This window comes from Mugil cephalus, chromosome 5 (genome assembly GCF_022458985.1).
Source record: "Mugil cephalus isolate CIBA_MC_2020 chromosome 5, CIBA_Mcephalus_1.1, whole genome shotgun sequence".
Classification (NCBI taxonomy): Eukaryota; Metazoa; Chordata; class Actinopteri; order Mugiliformes; family Mugilidae; genus Mugil; species Mugil cephalus.
In genome coordinates, this window is record NC_061774.1 from 15,750,336 (window position 1) to 15,773,494 (window position 23,159).

The 23,159-nt window shown below is 41.7% G+C and overlaps 1 protein-coding gene across 2 annotated transcripts in view; it reads left to right on the top strand.

The window, feature by feature from the left end:
* The window catches only part of frmpd3 (FERM and PDZ domain containing 3), an 83,253-nt gene that overhangs the window by 21,371 nt on the left and 38,723 nt on the right, over positions 1-23,159 (top strand). For both annotated transcript variants that reach the window (XM_047585099.1, XM_047585100.1), the window contains exon 2: positions 19,895-19,988. The gene's annotated coding sequence lies outside the window, so the exon portion shown is untranslated. The remainder of the gene's footprint in view (positions 1-19,894; positions 19,989-23,159) is intronic.

A 23,159-nucleotide genomic window follows, 5' to 3' on the forward strand; every position in this document is an offset into this window, starting at 1 on the left:
TTGCCAGTATTTCCTTACAGGATGCTGATTAGTTTGCACCACTGTGGATCAGCCACATACGTGTGCACAGCTTGAATGAGGGCAAGATGGATTGTTATTTGACTTACGGAGCTCACGGATCTCATGAGAATCCAGATGTGATGAAAGCCAAAGCTTTGCAGACTGAACTGTAAAGAAAATACTTTGATGTTGTTGCCCTCTACTTCTTAGACACTGATAGATTACATTTTAAAGCAGGTATTGTATTTGTAATGGAATAAAAAAACACCACTGGTTATTATTGTTCCAACTGATCTCTAATCAGGCTACCAACCAGATGTGTTCCGCTTAGTTCAAAGCAAATGCATTACAGGTGCACAACTAATCAAAATTGTCTAACTAGTCAAATGCACTAATCAGCCACAATCAGCACTAATCAGCCACAACATTAAACAGCAACAGAGCAACAGCAGAAGTACATTGACCATCTGGAGAATTAAATGTTCTGCTGGGAAACTTTCGGACCTGGTGTTTGTGTGGATGTTACTTAGACATGTAGCACCCACCTAGAGCAGACCAGGCACCCCCACCCCATAGCAATGACACACCTTGATGGCAGCAGGAGGCAGCCTGTCACGGACACACACATGAAAATAGGGTAGGAACCCATAAGAACCAAAGGGCCCTGACTAACAACAACACAGGACAGTCTCAGAAGACCCATGTCGATTCTCTGAGGAGTCCCACCAGTTTTGGAAACACAAGGGAGACCAACACAATGTTAGGAAGGTGGTCATATTTTTTTTTTTTCCAGATCATTGCATATTAATTACTTCACATCATGTTATGAAGATCGGAGTTGTTCTGTTGCTTTGAGACAAACAAGATGGAGAGAGGAGACATTTTGAGATGAGGCTCGTTGGAACAACATCACTATGTTTCAGTATAATACAACAGTAACAGTTGTTTTTGCCATGTTACATATGGAGATATTTTTACTATACTAATATTACTTTGCATGTTGTGATGTCACAATATATGCGCAGTATATGTCATGTAATCTTTTACTTATATTTTCACGTCAAATATTTCAGCCCTGAAAACGTACTCAGACCTGACACCAAGAGATTTGCAGGCACAACTGGGACTGTACAGAGGAAAAGGGCAACTCTGACGTATCGATGCAGAGCGGGGTCATGACCTGCTCTGCTGCCACTAATCAATGCTCACCTCAACCTTCAACATTTCAGCGAGGCAGAATGTCTCATGTGTGCCTGTTCAATCCGACCGCATTTCTACTGCGCTCGGCGAGATATCTGAAATTTGTGTCTTCACTTAGTCCTGTTCAAACAAGAGGTTAGCTTTAGTGCTCCAGTGCAGGGGTTTTTTAATGATCCTCTTTTTATAGTGCTTCATAAAGCATGACGTTAAAGATGCATGACAAGAATGCTGAGGGGGCGAAATGATGTGGCGGCGCACAGCTTCGAGCCAGCGCCACCTCGTTTCCTAATCACAGGCCTCTGAGAGCCTCCCAGTTCTTCACCGTAAATTTATGTCTTCGGCTGAATGAAGACTGAGTCGTTTTGCATATTACCCATCAGCCCCCGTGGACAGCCCTATACATCATAGAGTTGTTCAGCGGGTTGTAACCGGGTGAACTACGGAGGTATAAATAAAAGGAAGAAGACAGAAGTTTCAAAGTTTTCCTTGAATGTTTCTCTGCCTGTCTTGAATTCTGGACAGAATTTCAATATAAGGTTGAGCTTGTAGGACTAGATGGTACAATCCCATAGATAATCAGAACTTGGCATCGAGTGGGGTTGGGGTAAAAGCTTCACTGAGGTCATCAGGTGGGCACTCTCTTTCACCGGTGTTTCATTGATAGGCCCACGACACCTCCAGAGAGCTCAACGGCGACACCTGGCGTCCCAGGAGTGCCCCCCTCCGCTTTTACCCCTCCATATTCATTTTGCAGCCCAGTTGGGGTCCTTTCTCTTGATCCAAAGCCAGTTGCTGCTTCGCTCTGCAGCTTCTGACAGTGACTTGACGGCTTTGCGGAACACCTGTCCTCGGACTCCCATCCTCTTAAGAAGCTTGGTTGTGGACGTGGCAACAAACCCTCTACATCCGACCTCGACCGGAAGCACCTGCGTACGCCAGCCGCGCTGTTCTGCCTCGGCTGCTACGTCAGCGTACTTCAGTTGTTTGCGTTCATATGCTTCACCAACTGCAGCCTCCCATGGCACAGTTAGTTCAACAATGAACGCAGACTTCTGGGAGGTTGACCACAAGACCAGGTCTGGTCTGAGGTTAGTTGTTATGATCTCAGGCGGGAAGACGAGTTTCTTGTCAAGATCAACCAGCATCCTCCAGTCTCGGGCAGAGTCTAGGATGGTTGTTTCGACTCTTGCAGATGGTTTTGTTGGGAGTTGTCCTGCTTTTAAAAGGTGGTGGTGTTCGAGTGTCTGGGCATTGGTGGAGGGAGGGCGTTGGTGGTGCTTCTCCTTTCTTCCAGGGTGATCGCCAGTTGTCGTAGAACCTGGTTGTGTCTCCAGGTGTATCGACCTTGGGACAAACTGGTTTTGCAGCCAGTGAGGATGTGCCGCAGTGTTCCAGGAGTTTGGCAAAGTGCACAGGAGGGATCTTCTCCCAGCCACTGGTTTAGGTTCTTGGGTGTGGGAAGAACATCATAGGTGGCTCTGATGATGAAGCTAATTTGGCTTCCTTCCATTACCCAAAGATCCTTCCATGTGAGCTTCCGATGCTCGATGTTTTCCCAGCTAGTCCACTGCCCCTGTTTGGACTGTGAGACTGCCGTTGCGCATCTCTCTGCCTCCTCTTGTTGCCGCACCTGGCCAACCACCAGCTTTCTCCTCTGGGTAGATGTTGCCTTGTGCCATGTGGGTCGACTCGTTGCAAGTCCAAACCACCTCTTCCATGCTGTACCTGTCCTACAATGTCTCCATGGCTGAGAGCAGATTTAGCTTGCTGTACGGCCTCAGATGGGATCCATTTCCTTCCTGTTACCAGTCTGGGAGCAGCCGCTCGGATCACATCATCTTGAGAATCAGTCAGGGTCATGTTCAGCCTCACTTTGGTGCATTTAAACTCCTCTATGAGGCTAGAGACGGGCAGTTCTAGGGCACCGTGTCCATACAAGCCGATGTTGCTGAGGCCCCGCGGGAGGCCAAGCCACTTCTTGATGTATGAACTGACTGTCCTCTCCAGCTTCTCGACTTTGGTCATAGGGATCTCGTAGACTGTTAGGGGCCACATCAGACGGGGGAGCAACCCAAACTGCAGGCACCAAAGTTGAGGGAACTGGCAGTCATCTGTGAAATTGATTGTCACGTTACCAATTGGTTAACTTGACATTACAAGACTTGAGCAAAGTGTAACTTTGTGTTTTACCAGCATAAAATGGATCGGTTATTTAACATCCAGCTTTGGAACCGCATAAATAAAGTATCTATCTATCTATTGTCATGAACATACAAGTGAAACCACCTAACGAGGAACATCAAGCAGAAACAATCAGAGCTAATCATGTAATTACATCACCGCTACATTGCCCGACTTCCTAACCTCCCCCCAACAAACAAAGTCAGGATTACAAGTTATCCTCTAGCTTCGAAGACGGCCTTCTTTCTTCACTAATCATAGTGGGTGGGCTCTCTCAGCACGAACCGTTTCATTTTAGATGGAGAGCTGCACTCTTTGAGTCATTAAGTCCTCTCAGTGCGTCAGCATATGAAGATCTCTTCAGAGTTATCAGAGAGGATGCATCATCTGTTTGAACTGAGAACACTTTCCTGACATGGAAAAGCAAAAGCTTCTCATTACACTGCTGCGACCGTCCGTGCGTCGTACCTCGAGCAGGCTTTCTATGTCTGCATAGCTCGGCTATGTTACCGCTTTGCTGGGTATGTTTTACATTTTGCTACTTTGACTCCACTGTGCTGATTTTCAAATCTTGCGACTGTTACGATAAAGAGGATATTGTACTTAAGCAAAGCGTCTTAGATACGTCGTAAACATCTGTGCCCCCAGAAAGCCTGCTCAAGCCTTTTTTGTAGGTTTTTAGTGCGTCCAGCTTTTAAAAAGATGACTGTTTCTGTGACCCTCTCTGTGTAATAGCCTTCTCTGGGTGAGTAGTAGTCTAGATGGCCTCCAGAGGCCAAACCTGTTATGATGCAATGCTTTTACCACTTTCCCTTGAGACTTGACTTTTAAAGAGATCAAGGCAGTGCCCTTTGAAATATAAAGTATTAAGTTCTGGTTTATGTTACAGGGTTATAATTGGCTACTCAAGATTACACTGTACAGTATGTCAGTGGACTCATGTTCCCCCTGGGATGAGGGCCAGCAAAATGTTTCTAGATCTCCAATACATAATTTAGTTTAATTTAGTGGCGCATTCATGCAGAATAGACGACTAGATGAATGACCTCATCCATGACAGAGAGGATTCACAATCATGCAAAAAAAACAAAAAGACCTTTTCTTTTTTTTTTTTTTTGTTCTTTCAAATAAGCTCTCACTCCCACATATTGTACACAAACTGTTGTTGCTTGACTTGCTTCAACCTTGTGTTCCACCAAAAACTAATGTTACAAGTGGCGGGATGGTAACTACAAGCTACACTCTCTGTCTCTACACACTTCTGAACATAGGAATCTAAACCATCTCTGTTTCTTTCCGGATGTTACAGTAAAACTTAGAATAGAAGTGTCCAGTTAAAACTTACCGGCAGCGATACTAAAGCAAATGGAAAATGTTCTTAACATGTGAGACTATCTCTATTTTTCTTCCTGTATTTCAGATATATTATCTAAAGCACCATCTGGCCAGGATGATATCATTTGTCTGTGTCTTCCAGAACTGTTACATATCAAAGTTAAAAGCAAATGTGACAATGCAGACAATGGTTAAATGTTCGTAATGTTAAGTGACAAAAATTGCTTTGATTTACGGAAATGGCCAACTAATGCTTTGGTTACAATGCAGGGTTAAGCTGAGGAAATGATTACAGTCGAAATAAATTAATTAAAAGCAACAAATAGTGGCTGGATATATCAGATGTCTGAATGGAAATATATGTGCGATGCTGTTATTGTGACTGATATCGTCCTTGTCGGCAGGATAGTATCTGAACTGAAATCTGGAGAACATAAAACCCCTATAACTAAATGCTATGAGAGTTTGTACGTTGAAATTTATAGAATGTATAGAATGATACGGACCGCCAAACACGATCCAACGTATTTAGATGCATTATCTGGATAATGACATACCATCCACGTGTCTTTGAATTTGCACTTTAAATCTTGTTATCTTGATTGTGCCTGCTGTTTGATATGCAGTGTGCATTTCCGAGGAGTGTGACCAGCTGACTTGTCAACGAACACCTTGTACCAGGTCAAAGGAAGTATTTGTGCATGTAGTTACACGTCGCATTAACACACGTTTTCGCTGATCTAGATAAATTACCTGTGTCCAGATGGGTTATCTGGATACAGATCGCATGCTAACGGCAGGTTTAAAAGAGGAGAGTTAGTAAAAGAAAATATTATATATTGACTGTTCACAGTCTCCACAGATCAAATTGAACTTTGTTGTAGGAGAAACTCGGTGTAAGCTAATGGGTGAATAACTACTTCTAATAAGGTACAAGTTAAGATGATTGTAATCAAAAGTGGATTTTTTCATTCCCTGAAATTATAATTGCAAATTACCTGCAGCTGAATGCGGCTGCCCTCTGTATAGAAACGCTTTGTTGTACACCACGGCCAAGTACAGCATGAATAATTTTCTCAGCACAGAGTATCTAAGTGGTGGAGGTGCGGGGGTGTGTTTTGGGCACTGTTTGACATTAAAAGAGAAAAGGGGAGAGTGCAGCGAAAGACATGATTAGTCACAGGTGTTCTGGCTGCTGACGTAAACTCCTTGAGCCGGGCAAAACGTACATTCATGTAATGAAGGACAGATTCCGGAGCTGAAACGAGTGGGCTGTAAAAGACACGGTGAGGTAGGAGTGTATTAAAATAAAATTAAAAAAAAGGTAGAAAGTGTTGACAGTTATGTCTACATATGAATATATTACAGACAGCGTCTTTGTAGATTTTGTGTTAACACTTGATATATACAAACAAAGAATTCTTCCTCTTTTGTCTCTCCATTGAACCACTGAAATATATAACAACACCAAAGGTGAATGTAATATTACTTGGCCAAATGGATGAAAAAATGAATAAATAAATAATTAAAAGCAGTGTTGTAATCACTCAATAAACTTATATGGCTTTGAATGGACATTAAACTTAAATGTAGGGTTTAACTGTCCATGTATATGAATTATATGATTATATGTACACACGTATACATTACATGATTATATATGCACATGTACATTTTATATGATTATGTGTGCACATGTATACATTACATGATTATATCTACACATGTATATTTTATATGATTATATGTGCACATTGTTCATGGTTTTAAGCGACAATTTGTTTTTTCTCAGTTTCGTTTTAAAACCGGAGCTGTGGGAGACTCAGTGATTTGCTAAGTGATTATTTATTTTAAAAGTAAAACTGCTATTGTGTTTTACTGGTCTCTTACTATATACTTTATATTGAGCACTATAGATTTGCAGTGCACTTCCCTCCATGAAAAATCACATGTGAGGTTTAAATAGAGCCATTACAAGCTCTAAGACTTTATTCTGTCAGACACAAAATTTACCCTGACGGAGGGTAGAGGCTTTTTAAAATAAATCCACAGACCTTTGTGAGCACTGGCTTTCTTTCTAAAGATTTAAAGGAACACTCAAGTAATTTAATATTCTACTTCCCTTGATGTGGGCGACTCAAGAGACAAATTTCATTTGAAAGAATTGAAGCAGCAAAAGCTAGTGTATAATGCCTTTAGTCATTTAAGAGTCAAACTTCTTTAGCTGGACTGTGTTGTATATTACCGTTGCTTTTCTTTGTAAAGTCTCACATCATCATGGTGGAAGGTGATGTTTTTCTCGTCATCTTGTAAAGTAACAATTAACTATTAATTATCTTATATAAAGAAAAAAATAAGTGGTGAAAGAAAATGTAGCATACACTGGCACCAAAGTGCAGCTGGGAAATGCACTTTGAATCCAGACATTCAACCCACATAAAATCACAGAGGTACCTCTCAGGGCACTCTAAGGGATGTGGGATCTGTTATTTTTCCTCCAGATCTGCAGTCTGAATACCCAGGGTTTCCACCTTAAGCTGTGATGTTCAGACAGAAACAAGCGCAGCCAAGAAACACTACAGGCCTACGGGGGCATCACAGATAAATTATTAATCCACTCAACTCCAACTCAGTTCTTTTCTTGAAACCTTTATTTTGTGGTGATGTCAATGGCTTCTCTGTTTTATGCGTCTGTTTTGCGTCCTGCCGATCATGCGACAACGTGACTGGTTAATACAGCTGCGCCTCCTTAGGTTTGCATTGCAGTGGTGTGTCGCTGCACCCAAGCAAAGCCAACCCTGACTGAGCAAAAATTAAAATGTTGGCTACAAAGATGAATAACTTTAATACTATCATCAAGTTACCCAGACCGTTGGCCCAACCTGAGTTAGAAATTATCCTGGTAATTTGGATAATTCCAAAGACAAGCCAGTATCAGGTGTGCCAAGGCCGCAGCCAATTGTACCTTTATCTCTGAAACGTGCTGGGAATTAGAAAGCGGCAATCGTCCAACAGCCTTGCGTCACCACTTCCACAAACTATCTCACCTTCATTCTCTTTCTCACACTCACAGACACACACACAAAGACCATATTAATTAGCTGCCCACCTTCGTATTCTCTGTTCTCCTTCAGGCATTTATTTTCCCTCCGCATGCATTAGGCAATCATGTGTGATTGTCCTGGGGTGTAAACATCAAGCTGCAAAGTAAATCATCATAATGAGCCTAGTAAGGTCTCTGCAGCTGACCCTAGGGGGAAAACAGTATAGCTTCTGTAGGTTTGTTGTGAGTCAATTTCTAACTACAAGACATTTAAAGGCTAATGGAGAACATGGTGAGAAAGGTTAACACTCAACTGGTTGTAATTATCAGTTTGTAGAAGAATATATTGTCCTTTGAAAAAAATATGAGCTTTGAGATAATTATCTTTGGATAAATCTGAAAAATGTACATAAAGCACAATCAAACCAGCTGAAGGAGGCTTTTAATGTTCCCTTAACCTTTTTTTTCTAACTGTACTGGACACCACTAGAGAGTTTCTGACATGGTAACTTTCACACCAGGGCTGCAGCTGTGGGAGCGGGCCACCCAAGGTATTACGTTTTCTACCATATCGTGCTGGTCCATTAGCTAACATGACATCCAAACACTCCCTTCAATGAAATTTGGCCAAATAAGGCCAAGAACCAAAAAAAAAAAGGGTGTAACCAAAGCACCGTAATGTGTTATTTATGGACCACTGAATCTTAACCCACCTTTAGGTTTAGGGGTTTATTAAAACAGCGAGTGTGTAGCTTAGGCATATTTTACATAAATATCCTTAACTCTCAGAACAGATAGCAAAACTGCAACAAAACTGAGATGCAATACTGTGTAGTTTTATCAACTGCAAGCAATCATCCACGTTATAATGGCGTGCACTGTAAGTGGCTCTGTAGTAACTATAAGCAATCATGAACAATTTAATGGCATTGTGCCTGACTCGGCTGTAATGGTTCTCAAAACGGGTGGGCGGCACAGATGTGGGGCACAGAGCCACTTCAGGTGGAATGTGGATAACCGGGTAAACACGTGGATATGCAGACGCTATTGTGCTGAATCCCTTCTTATTAATCGTTCTATTTCTGTTAAAGACTACTAAAAATATTGCATGCGTGTGCATGCCACAATGAGCAGTCACTGTACAATGGCAACAGGTCTTGAACAGTCTAAAACTGCCATTATTACTTGGGGTTGATGTCAGTGTCAAAGCTCTGTAATACCCCTTTCACATCGAAAATACCGGGTTGACAAGGGATTTGACCCGGCCTTTGTTGTGCTTTCACATTGCCAGCTTCCCGGGTCTGACCTCCGCTGTGAGAGCTGCATGCCTGTTTTTTCCTCCCACTTGTACGTCATCGATACATACGATGTCCCGAACGAGCGTGCACGAGGGCTAATTCACCTATGCTTTGCCCTCCAGAGATTGGTCTCTTATGGGAGTCTGTTTTTGAGCTGCTTGCAGCCCTGGAGCTTCTACAATGACACAGTCTGATAGGCTGTCACATCAATGTCCTCGTGCAAATTAGGGGGTCGACAGCTATTCACATGGAAGCCAAGCCGAGCCAAACCAATAAAATCCTGGGTCGATTGTCTAGTCATTCAACCTGGGTGGAAAACCAGGCTTAATAGACGTAGGGACACAGGCAATAGAACCTTTGCAAGGAAAAACAAGCAAAAGCGTGCAAGAGGTCCTTGGGGCTTGGGTATGCAAGCAATAGGACCAGGCAGGTAGCAGCACATCAGACCAGACTGAGAGGACAAAGGTTGAGTCCAGAAATAGGTCGAGAATCTAAAAGAATCTAGAAGAGTGGGTAATCAAGGCAGTGGCAATCTACCAAGGAGTCATTTCAAATTTCAAGCCTGTGAGTCCTGGGGAGAAAATATATCAGGTACAGGGAACAGGTCAGTGGGTGGTTCAAGAGGCAAGAAAGGCTGGGATTGCTGCAGAGCAGATGGGTATGACAGTGTCTGGAATGATATGTCATCCCAACCCCTACAGCTTCAGGGTCAGTAAATGGGTGCGCGGTGACTGTCAGTCTCATCTAAAAAGTAGTACATGTTTTTTGGCCTCTGCATGAGCTGGGGAATAAGCTGTAAACGAAACAAAAGTTGAAAGTCAAAGCTGATGTATTGAAATTGTTAACATAGAGCTGTCTGTACATTCAGTGGAGACAAACACATAGGGCCGTCTGGAGTGAGTCACGCTATTTTCACCACTTAATTGAAATGTATTGTTTGGTGCTGAGCACGGTAGGGTATCGTGGGTTTCTCAGGCTGCAGGAAACGCAGTTAATGAGAACTGTGATAAAGTTTACGTGTTCGCCAAAAGTAAAATTGACAAACGAAAAATGACGTATGTTGAATTATGTTGTTTTTTTTTCTTCTTGATCTTTTTGGTAGTGGTAGCAGTAGACAATAAAATGCTTAATTTCTCATTTTGTACCCATTTTCTAACCATTGCTAGTCATTCTATTTGTAAGATACACATATCTGCCCATGTGTGAACATATTATATATACAAATATCTAAGCTGTTGCTTTTATATTTTTTTAAGCTATAGCACTTTTGAACAGATGAAAATATACATCATACAGCCTCAGTATTTATACAGAATCTCTATATTTTAATAATGATATGTCAAAATACTAAATTTGCAGTGCACACTATTAATACAGATTAAAAATTAATGACATTTAATTGTGATTAAGTGTATTTTTTAAGTGTGGAAGTCAAAGAGTTAAGAAGTATTTTATGTGACTAAAATAAAGTTGTTGAATCATATACTTTAAACAGATTATACAGTATGCTCATGCCTTATAGCACCGAACCCCAGTTAGCAGCTCACTTCTGGCCCATAGATATAATACATGATGTGCTGCACGAAAAACCCGTGATGTTAAGCCGACTTGCTTGATATGCATGCAGACCGCAGCAGTGTGTTGAAAGCAGCACTTCAACACAATCCAGTTTTAATGCCAGCCACTTCAGAAGGATTGCCTCCGACCATCACTGTCACTCCGAGTGGTGAGAGAAAGTCCATTTATTTTGGACCCTTTGTAAGTCTTATTGTAATGTAAAGATAATTACAACAATAACACTACTAATAGTTTCATTTGTATACACCGCATTATTCAAATGCTGCAAATCTTAATTTAAGAGAACAAATAAATGCAAAGAGAGAACAGAAACAGCAGAAAGGCAGAGCCTAACTTTAAATAAGAAGACATTAAAATAATTCAACAATAAAGGCAAATTGTGCTGTTTGCTACAACCTCCAGGTTTTATAAGTGTCTCATAATAATGTGTCGCTGTGTTATTGAGATATTTCTAAAGTGCCAAACCGAAAATCTCTTTCCGTCTGTCTCTGTCTCCTTGTCATTGCGGTGACTTGGCTCTCCTAGAGGTGAATGTGGTCGTAGAGATGCTGTCGATAGCTGGGTTAGCGGTGGAATAGCAGTCTCTCAGGACATTTTGCAGATGGGTACTCTGTTTAACAACCAGCATTTGTTTTTATTGATACTGTTGGCAGTACGCAGAGATATGACAGGCCTTTGTAGAAAAGTTGGCATAGTTATCTTTGCCTCAGGGTCCAACGTACCTGATGTGCGCCACTTGATGCAGGGCCGTTTGTTTGTCACTGGTCCGGAGGACGGTCCACACATTGGCACTTATATCACGAAAAGAGTGATTTTGTAGAGCAGATTTCCTGGTTTTATGCTCAAAAAAGACTAAATTATTATTATTATTATTATTATTATTATTACCACTACAATTAACAATTACTGCATACTGCTAATTACAATAATCACGATAGTCATAACTACCACAAAAATAGGATGTTTTGGCCCTTGGCTTGGCATGCTTCACAATATTTAGCTCTCGGATAAAATTAATTGGGGGACTCTGCCTTACTATAAATGTGCCATTGCTCTAAAGTATTTATGTATTTTGTGAGGAATAATTACTAAACTGTAATGTGGAAATAAGAATCTTGATTCAAGTCTATTATTTATTTTTTATTATTAATTTTCATGAGCAATTGTGGCGCTTATAGACCTGTCAACCTCTCACTCCCACTGTGAGCGAAAGCCGGATGCAGAGAACAACCCCTGGGGACTAACTATCTTAATTAGGAAGTATTCCCTTTCTAGAGTAAAGCTTGCCATACCAGAGCGCACAGCAAGAACAAGCCGACCCGCAGCTTTCCATTAAAAGCTTAACTGGGTTAGGAGCCGGCAAGAACATCTAACAGTGGGGTGATCAAAGACAGAACACACAAATCAATGAGTACTGTACATCGAACACACATACTGAACAAACGAGTGTGCAGGGGTGCACAGGCGGACGTGCGTGCAGAGCAGACTCGCAGGCTTGCATTAAATTGAAACCAGATTGAGACTGGACACTTCAGCAGGTTTATATTCAAATCCAAAAAAGCTTTCTAGTATTTTTCGCACACTCATATGCATCCAACAGTTCCATCGGCCACAGCCTCGTGTGTTATCTGGCAAAAGAAAAAGCCAAAGCCCCCGCTCTTATAACCACGGAGCCTTTGAAGGCGTTATGATGCATATTGACAATACAGGACCTTTAGCAATTACAGGCCTTATCTTCCTGCCTGACAAACAGTCTGCTTCATTAAAGGCTTTTAGCTGACACCTTACCACAAGCCTTCGCCATTGAATCATCACTGCAAATGCAAATAAATGGAATAGCTCAGAGGTTTGTTAAATATATCTGAATTGTTTAACCATCATTTTCGTCCTTAATAGTCCCTTAAAAGCTTCCATTAGGGAGCAGATGCGGCGAATGACAATTGAAGGGATGCGAGGGAGGAGAAATGAGTAATGGGCTAACTTCTGAAGAATAGCTGGATGCATGTCGGTTTGAAAATTCTTTTAAACCATTATGCCTCCTAAACAGGATTCTCTTTCAAGCCTAATTGTGAGGGGGAAAAGCAATACTGGGGATTACAGTTTTGATTATCTATTGATTTATGTATTTTCATTTATTTTTTTAACTGCATGAGTTCACTGACAGAATTTAATTATGGCCAAGACTAGATATGCAAAAAATTATGGATCAAAAACAGGAAAATAACCGAAAATCAAAACAGTGCATTTTGCATCTGGCCTTAGACATTACAGTCTAACAACAGTATAATTTTGGTAAAGGGTCTTACTATAGCACCTTTCTATCTTATAGCATTCAAAGCACTTTACAGTCAGAGTGACACATCCGCCCACTCGGTCACACAAGTACTCGATATCTAACGATATGGATTTTTAGGGCCGGTACCAATACTGATTTTTTTTTTCATTGGCCCATATGTGCTGCTAATATTTTTAGAGTCGAGTCGACACAGCTTCTTCTCCCTCCATTTACATGATAAAAATGACACAATGTGTATGTATGTATGTGTATATATATATATATGTATGTGTCAGCGAACGCACCTGCGTAGCAGCCGATACAAATACCAGTAAATAACGGGAATATCGGCCCGATGTTTTGGCCAGCCAATATATCGGTCGATCTCTAGCAAGTACACACACATCCACACTCCAGTGAACTTGGGGATCAGTGTCTTGCTCAATGACACTTCGCCGTGTGGTCCACAACCCGCTCTACCTACCGAGTCATAGCCGCTCGCCGATGTGTTCAGAATACAGATTTTTTTCCCCCCTCCCCCTTTTCTGGTTAAAAATCAAGGTTTTGGACCATGGGCTAATCAGCTGTAATTACTGTTCATGACTAATTGTACCTGCCATGAGATGTCTCATGATGTTACCATGGTAACACAGCAGGTGCCATCCCAGTGGGTGTAGTGTTGATATATAGATGCTGTGTACAATATGCTAGCCCTTAATTAAATATGAGAGAGCGGCATTCAAAGATTACTGAACGTTCATGAACACCGGCCTTGAATATAAAAAGAAACTGTCTTCAACCCTAGTTTGGATCCCAGTAGTTTTATATAAAGTTGGTATCAGTGTTGTGATGATGTTGAGTCCTATGTGTGCGAGTACCTGTATGGGTGCGGTGCTCCCTCCCTGCCTGCAGGGGCTGCTATTTTTCATTTTTTGTTTCAGCTTTCTGTAGGCCGGCCAGTGATTGTAAAAAGGCCTCCTTTCCTGTGACCAACCAGGGGCTTTTTGTCCACTTTTTCAGTCAAACACATCAAATGTGTTGTTACACGATCGTTAATGGAAGCGTAGGTGAATTACGTCATGTTTGGGACATCGTATGTATCGATGACGTACGAGTAGGAGGAAAAAACAGGCATGCAGCTCTCACAGCGGAGGTCATATTTGTTTGGTAGTTCAATTAGTAATTATGTTGGTCAGCTGGTTTGTTTGTTGTTTTGGCTATGTTCACCGCACAGATGCATATGGCAAATAAAGATTTTTTTTTTTTTTTAGACTGCAAATTTGTGGAGTGCTGGTTCTTTTTGTGAGCAGGGAAATGGGGAGATAGATACAACAGTGCAATATCCTAAAAGAGCAGAGAGTCCAGGATATGTTGACAGCAACTAAATAAATAACCTTAGCAGAGAAGAAGAAGGCAGAGAGGAGAAAGTGCAAACGGACACTGTTTACACAGGACAAATATGACGTGTTGCAGTGTGTATCCGAAGAGAATGGTTGGGCTGAGGTGAACAAAGGGCTGGGCTCTGTGTGCGGAATACTATATAAGAACCAGGTGATGGACGACATTAAAATAAAGGGGAGATGAGTGTGAAAAATAAGGGTGAACGAGGGGTGAACTGAAAGGGCAAAAAGGCAAGGAGCCTATTAAAACATTATGATATTGATTAATTCATGGCTGAAGGTGGCGCATAGCTACGATTATAAGGCTCTGCCAGGATTCAACAAAGCAAAGCACCAGTGAGTTAAGAGAATCTGCCACAGATCACGATTCACATGACTCAAGCAGATCAATAAATTAAAAACACCACACAGACGAAGAAATATGCCAGAGCTGCTGAAGAAAACCAGATAATAAACGATAATGAAAACATCTGTGGCTTTAAAGACTTTGAAAGATTATTTGAAGTTCCCATATTATACTTGTAATTCTCCAAAAAAAAGTCCCCTATTAAATTCCTTTACAGATAGTTCATTCTATCAGGTTTGTGTGTTGTTTTAATTTTGAATGTAAATTAGTTGCAGGCCACACATCTTTCTGGAAAAGAGCTGCATCTTTCCTGCAACTGCCATGCATACACTAGAAAAAATGAGAAGGTAACTAATATGGTTGGTAATGAACACACAGTAAAAACCAGAAGTAGTTCAACTGTACAGGCCTCAACAAATGGCGTCTGTTCGCTTAAAATAACCTTAAGACAATAAGATAACCTTCCCCTTCCTCAGACTCTGAAAAACCTGAATGACTTGGAGAGACGCATCTGTTGATCAACTGAGAAATGAAAGTAACAAGGGATGGTCTTTGTTGCGGGTTTCTGGACACTATTGACACAAAAAAAAAGAAAAAGAAAAGGAACAGGTGGATTTTGAACGATATGGGGCCTTTAAAGTTGACAATTGTTAAGCGGTAATTTACTTCTTCTTGCCGTATTCTTGTATTATTAAATGTCCAGCTCCTTTCACACTTCCCGAGGTCTAACTTTGCATGAATTTGAATTCGTATTACGCAACCGTGACTGTTGTTTGTCTCTTCCAGGGAAAATTGAAATCTGATGCAATCACTGTCAAGATTGTCTGTGGATGAAGCATCTAGTCTTTTCTTAGACCTTGTAGGAAAAAAATATTATATTGGACTAATAAAATCTTTTTAGAGATAAAAGTGTCAGAAATCCCTAAATTTTAAACTAGCTAAATAAGGCCAGGACCATTTTATTGCTATAATCCTAACCTTAAGGTGCGTATGTCAAAATAACAAACTGTGTCAATGTGGACAGTGGAACTGCTCCACTGAAGCCAAAGTAGAGTAGAGCTCCCCCTGGTGACTGGCTGCAGTATAGGTCATAAAATGTTATGATGTGTTAGTGGATGGGACTTCAGACAAACTAAAACACTAAAATACACATCAATTATTTTTTTCAAGGATGGTTTCTGTCATTTTAGGTAGTTACAATAATGTTGATGCATGTTCAAGTGCATAAGTTTGGGTAAGTTTCATTTTAGTTTAGTAAACAGGATGTAACATAACTGTGACGGTCCTGTGGAACTGTGAGAGTTGTGAAAAAATAAATAAATAAAACCGTATAATCCAACATTTCCTTGTAACTGGTGGAGGCAGAGCAGAGCGTCATATTAGCTGAACAAAAAAAACAGTGAGTCTGGCTGAAGTATGGTCAGGTCATGGTCACACATCCCTGGGAAAACAGCGTCAGTTTGGCCAATGCAAGGAATTGTTCATATCTATACAATCTATGGTCAAAACGCGTATTACTGCAACCTTGAAGGAATGCAATGAGATCCATCAGAAACCTCAAGGGCTGTCAAAGGAGTCAAAGAGCACAATGTCTACATGGACCCAAATTTAACGGGACACTGGTTCTTGTGTTCATGAGTGAAAGGCTATTGGTCTGATTGATGGAATTGCCAATTATAACATAATGAACATGAGTGTGACTATTTTCTCTGGCAAATGGAATTTTATAGATGGTTTTCTAGACAACGCCGGTGGCTGTTCACGGCGCAACTATAATGGCAGACATCAGTGCGAGACAGAAAGTAAAAGTCGTAATAACGATGTTTTAGTCAGGGTTCACAAATGGAAATTAAAAATGCTATTGTTGTTAAGAGACGAAATATCCTGATGCAACAGTGTTTCAGCCATTTTAGCCTTTTTAGATAAACAAGGCTTTAGACTTTCAGTCTATTGTTCAGCAGTACTGCCCGCAAATTGACTTTTTTTTTTTTTTTTCTTGTAGTCTCATTGAGTTATTTTTGAGCACAGCATGCGGCTGTTTCCAGACGTAAAAAAGAGACAGCACACCAAACAGCAGACAGACACGGCGACCAGGGAAAATGATTATGGATCCGTAGTAACACAACAGAACAAGATTTTACTTCTGGTTAAAACTGTGATCAACTTAAACATCTGGGTAATTAACTTGTATCTATACGCAGATGTGTGCATTAACTTTAAGTTGGATTTATTTCCCCGCCTCACTCTGTTCTGCTTGAATCATCAGTGTTTCTGGAAGTTAACAATTTAATGTGAATCAGATGTTCAGAAATATCTGAACTGTTGCCCGTCTTGTTTCCTTATTTTCCGCTTCCTTCTGGTTCTGTGTGGTGAAATTGCTCTTTTGGCATTTGTAGCTGGAAAATCTCCAAACATATCCATCCTAGTGACCACAGCCATTTCAGATTCTAATACAGCACCGCGGTAGGAACAGCTGGTCCCTCCTGCTCTGCGCTAGCTAGCAACACAAGTACACTTTCTGATGCTGGAAGAACGACTGGGCCTTGTCGGCGCTAATTAACATCCTGCTACTTTTATGTCAGATCTGAGTCTTATCTCAGATTGGACAACTAAAAAAAAAAAACCCTCTTGGGCCAGTTGAAAGAAGCAATGTGTGACTGTTATTATGAGTTGTTCCATCTCTTTTTGTGGCCTGCGATCAAAGCCACTCGCAGCCTGCCTTTGAAACATGTAATTTATGAAATGAATATATGAAACAAATACGGGTTGTTCTTGAGTCCATTAAAATCAAAACGCCGTGCTTGATGAAAGCATTTCAGTATGTAACTAGACCATGTTTCGGTGATTTGTTCCAGGAGCTAGTTCAATAATACCAGGACACCTCCAGAAGAGAAGGCTCCCTCAAACATGCAGTGCAGGGGCCAGATGTTTCAGTATTTACTGACACTAGTTATCAGCTTAGGCATTAGGGGAAATGACATGTCAAATCCCAAATGGGGTGATGCAATGAGTAGCCACAAGCTGCAAAGTAACTCATTAGCATACGCCTACTCAGACACGTATCAGACTTTGGGAAGAACCAGGGAGCAGAGCAAGAGAAAGCTGGAGCCCGGCAGGTGATGAGTGGGGCTGTAATCCAAGTAGCCAGTAGTAGAGTAGCAGAGCCCACAGAGATTATGACCAAATAATTGAAGAATTATTTCGTTTAATAATGGAAGAAGCTCATGTGGTCTGATGAGTACAGATTTACCCCATTCCAGAGTGACGGCGTATCAGGGTAAGAAAGGAGGCAGATGAAGTGATGCCCCCATCATTCATAGCGTCTACTGTACCAGAATGTGGGGGCAGTGCTGTGATCTGGGGTTGCTGCAGTTGCTCAGGTCCAGGTTCAGCAACATTATGCCCAAAGAATGAGGTCAGCTGACTACGTGAATATGCTGAATGACCAGGTTATTCCATCAATGGATTCTTTTCTTCCTGGATGACACGAGCATATTCCAAGACGACAATACCAAGATTCACGGGGCTCAAAATGTTATAGAGTGGTTCAGGGAGCATGAGACATCATTTTCACACATGGATTGGCTACCACAGAGTCCAGACCTTAACCCCATTGAGAAAATCTGTGATGTGCTGGAGAAGGCTTTGCACAGTGGTCTGATTCTTCCATCATCAATACAAGATCTTAGCGAAAAATTTATGATGAAAATAAACCTTGTGACACTGCAGACGCTTCTTATCAAAACAATGCCTCGGCTAATGTGTGCTGTAATCAAAGCTAAACGAGAGTGTGACTTTTTTAAATTTATTTATTTTTTGTGTATTTCACGCTATCATAGCATGCCATATCACATTACATATGCTCTGATGCTTAAACAGTAACACTCCCCGCCCCTCCCTGAAGTATCCTGTGTCTCAGTCAGAGTTTTACTCTTCTGTTGTTCCGTGTTAGCAAGTTTTAGTTTTTCTGTTTTCGTTTCACATAAACTTCCAGATGGTGATAGTTGACCCTCAAACTTGGCAGGATCTTATCACTCTGAAACATCCAATTAGAGCCACAACTGTAGATTTTTCCACAGTAACATGAACAATACATAAATCTGCTAATTATAACATTGCTGTGCGGGACTGTTATGATAGTAATTAAAAGTGTAGTTTTAGCTGTGTTAAATTTTCTTAAGGTAGAAAGAGGGGTGGTTCAAAAATAGCTTTCACCCATGAAAGCATATAAACAGCGTAGTAAAGTGAGTTATCCAAGGCAGCCGTATACAAACGCGTAGCTGTATCTTTAATTAGATTAAGCCAAGCTACCAAGAAACATAATAAACCTCCGGCAGAGAAGGTAGAGCCGCTTCTGGGTCTGACAGCAGAAAGTACAAGTATAATTTGTTTATTATAATTCAATGCACTATCTAACTTTAATTTCACAGTACTGGGTTTCTGTAATATTAATAATCTCATTAAAAGACTGCGAAACAAAGTGGCGTTTAAACTGTTGATATTACACCATCAAAGGTGAAAGCATGAATAGAAACAGAACTAATCTGTGAACGGAAATGTCACCGAAAACAGATACTAATGTGAGACTTTGAATACTTTTGAAATAATCTCTGCCTGACTGACAGGATCTGGAGAGGCTGTACAGCCGTGACAGATTAAATCATGTTCTGGTCTACAGTACATCAGTGAATTGAACTGCGATACCAGTGAACACACTGGGCCCCAGTGTAGCTAATGACACTGTTTCCATATTCCATTTCAGATCTGAAGAGTCACAACATCACACTCTGTCACCGCCGCTGCCGCGTAACATAAACCAATGTTTGTAGCACACCTTTCAGCTGCTCTGTAGTGCATCATTATGCAGATGTCTTTAACAGACCCCCATGAACGTTTTTTTTTTTTTTTCCATGGTCATTTACTGGCTGCCTCAGCGTGTCATACATAATTTATGCAGGGAGATGAATCTGAACACATGCGTCTCAGGAACCATCACAGACGTCATCTAGGCAAGCAAACGCATGTCTGCTATTTGATTCATGTTCATGTTCACACAATGTTCCACTGTATTTACAGTTTTGCTTATATTTCTAGACATTTTGCTCACTTTCTTCTTTTTTTTTTGAATTTTGTCATGGAGGGATTTTATGCACCAAACTGAGGCACCAGCGAGTTACTCAGCATCTGCCATGAACGACAAGCATTAAGACCCCCTTTGATTTTTGTGTCTCCCAACAGATACGCACACCACAGTCCTGACACCTGCGCGTGTTTGTGGCAGACCCCTGCGCAAAAGAAGAAACTCTCGTCCGCCAGGCAGCATTCAGAGATCGTGAGTGCACCTTCCATTTTGTTCCCTTTTTTGTCTGATTTAATGTACCATGGCATTGCCGAGGAACAGCGATGTTAGTATCACACTGTGAGACTGTTTATAGGGTAGAAATGATAAATGCAACGCAATGCTAAACATACTATTAGACACGAATCGCGCGAAGAAAGGTTTTCTAAGCATATGAGGCCTAATCTTACAAGAATAGAAAGCTAAATCCTTCTTCAATGAGCCACAGGTAAATTCGATAGAGTTCAATTTTTCTAAATGCATCATTCTCAATGGCTGTTTTTTATAAGCCATTTAAAGTGAGTCATGCATCTTTCCCTTTGCTTTACCCTCTAAACGTCTTGGTTTCTTCAGAAACATAACGTATGTCTTATCGGAGGTTGTGAACTCCGTCTTGGTGGGAATCCTCTGTTGTTACGATATTGCGGGAAACGTGCCATCACTCGCGCGTCCTTAACTGCAACTCGGCGTTGATTCCATGCCAGTGAGCAGAGGGCTGATGCAGAGAGAGAGAGTGTGTGTGTGTGTGTGTGTGTGTGTGTGTGTGTGTGTGTGTGTGTGTGTGTGTGTCCGTCTGTCATAGCCAGGTACACCAGCCAGTGGCTGTTTCCATAACAGGATGTGTGTGAGGGAGCATAGTAATGCTGCAGGGTAAAAAAAAAAAGAGTCTGCAGTCCGAGCCGTAATCAAATTGGCTGCAGTCACAAGCAATTATGTTAAAAGGTACCGTCCTGTGCATGTAATTCATATACCATTAAGATAATTACTGTCCCCCAGTTTTTGGGTTAGAATATCATATGCACTGATTTAAGATAAACTGATATTTAAGCATTTGCATCAATACAACGTATTGTAACAAACACTGTATTTTTCAAAAAGGAAAAAACTTCTCAGCAGTTGGAAGCTTTCCTTAATTAGGATACGAAGCCCCGCGTTCACAAACATCAAAAACATGTTGTTTATCCCCACAGCACTTCGGGATCGTAATGAACTCATAGTCCCACTTATTGTTTTGGGCAGATGGCCACTTGTAGACGCTTGTTAGAACCTCCTCTGAGCTGAAACACCGCATCTAACGCCTCGCCATTTAACGCAGAGGCTGAGGAAAGTGAAACGTAAAAGTTTCCCGTTGACGCCGGTGTTTACAGCGTCTCCGGAAGACGTTCGCGATCGCAGGCTTCCCATCGGGACCTGTCAAAAACGTAAATAAATAAATAAACAAGCCAGAACATTTGCATTCCCAACCGCAACACGCCTGGATTCATGTGTAAAAGCGCCATTTTCATCTGTGCTTCTGAATTCATCTTAGTTCAAGCGTTCTCTGCGGATCCTGCAGAGCCCTGTCAGGGAGCCAACCTTCACATTGTTTCCACAACAAGTGTCTGCAGCCTTGGTGGCGGCTCCGCGAGGCTGCACTTAGGAACAACAGTTCCATTTAGCGAAGTTTCAAAACCTTTAAAATGTTCTGCATCTCAGTTCGTCACATAAGCTCGCTAATGGTTGCTGAAGACAAATTTTTGCAGGAATTAGAGAATAGAATAAATATAGAATAAACCCATCCACCTGACACTTCTTAAGGTTTTGCAGATATTTCAGTCTTTATAAAAATGGTGGACTGAATGAGAGGGAGATACTCAACCCACACGGCGCTGGCATGACCACCAAGTTGAATTCCAAATGAGAAGTAAACACATTTAACACTTCCCTATAGCCGCGCAGCTGCACGCTGTTCTCTCCGACGTGTTACTGCTGGAGGAGAGAAGCCAGTGTCCTTCACCACTTCACACGGAGATTTGAGCAAACTGCGATGAGAGGAGAAGGCCACAGAGGACCTGGTGTGCCGGGGATAGTCGACATAAAAGCACCCTCTGTGATCCGCTAGGGGGAATATAAACAGATACTCAAGCATATGCAAGGTGTTGCTATCACAGGCACGGAGAGGGGGGGGAAGCGGGGCGGGGGATTTGTTTATCCGCGTCTCTGTGTGTGTGCACAACGGCGCATTTGCTGGAAAATTCCGATGCGATCCCTTCCCCTGCCTTTAATGATCGCTGAGTGCGCGTGAACACTGCGAGTAAGAGGCTCAGACTGACAGATCAGGTAGTGATTAAGTCTGAGTTACAGATAAGCCGCTGTCGCGTCATCAAAAACACACCTAATAACATGCAAATGCAGCCTGGTCGGTATTTATTGGAGTCTTACTTTACACTTCCTGCGTGTCGTTTCTTCCTATAACGTAGGCTGAAATTGATTATAAATGTACCTCTGAGGAATAGCAACATTAGAAATGGACGATTAACCCCATTTGAGCCACTCAGACATGTTAAAGACCTGTTCTGTTGCCTCGCATTCCAAAGATTTCCATCTGAGATGGACTTAATAGAGTAAAGCTGCCCTCTAACATCGAGTCTTCGAACAGCAATTCCTTTATGCTACAAGGTCTGGTTCGCTTTTTTTTCCCCCTCTACATAACTGATTTGGGAGACGGTCCAATTCAGTGGCTGGGTAATGATAAAATTCATCAGTCTGCTACTTCAGTTCAAGGCCATGTTGTATTCCCTGCCACACGACCAGCACCAGTCAGATGAACCCGTCAAAGGCAAGGCAAAGGCTGGAATTCCTGGTTGGGTGCATTTACCGGCTCGAAACCAGCAGACAGATCGTCAGACTCCGGTGGCTTAATCTTATCTGGAGCCGCGACCATCGCCTCGCTTCATCCCTGCACTCTCCGTGTATCTCCTGTACATGACTTTACTGTTTATTCCCCCCTCGTTTTTTTTTGTGTATACAGTGGGTACAACTTGTTTTTTTCTTTTTCTTTTTCAAAGTTCTGTGATGTCGAGCTTACAGCAGCCATCAAACACAGCGGATTTTCTTATCTCTGGCCCCTTGAGCTGGGAAGCTCCCAGACCCCTCAGATGTATTTCCTCTCCCGTTTAGATAGAAACGTGCCAACATTTTTTGGGTTGCAAAGGGAGCTGGGCATGTGCCAAGATGTTGATAGGCTTCAACATTTACCACAGGACTGTGGTAAACGTTGAAGCTGAGATTGCTAATCAAAGCTGGCAGAAGCGTGAAATCACAATCTGCAAATCGCAGGTAGTCTGACCTTCCTTTTAAGAAAGTTGAGCGAATTCAGGCACGGACTTTCCGCAAAATCCTCGT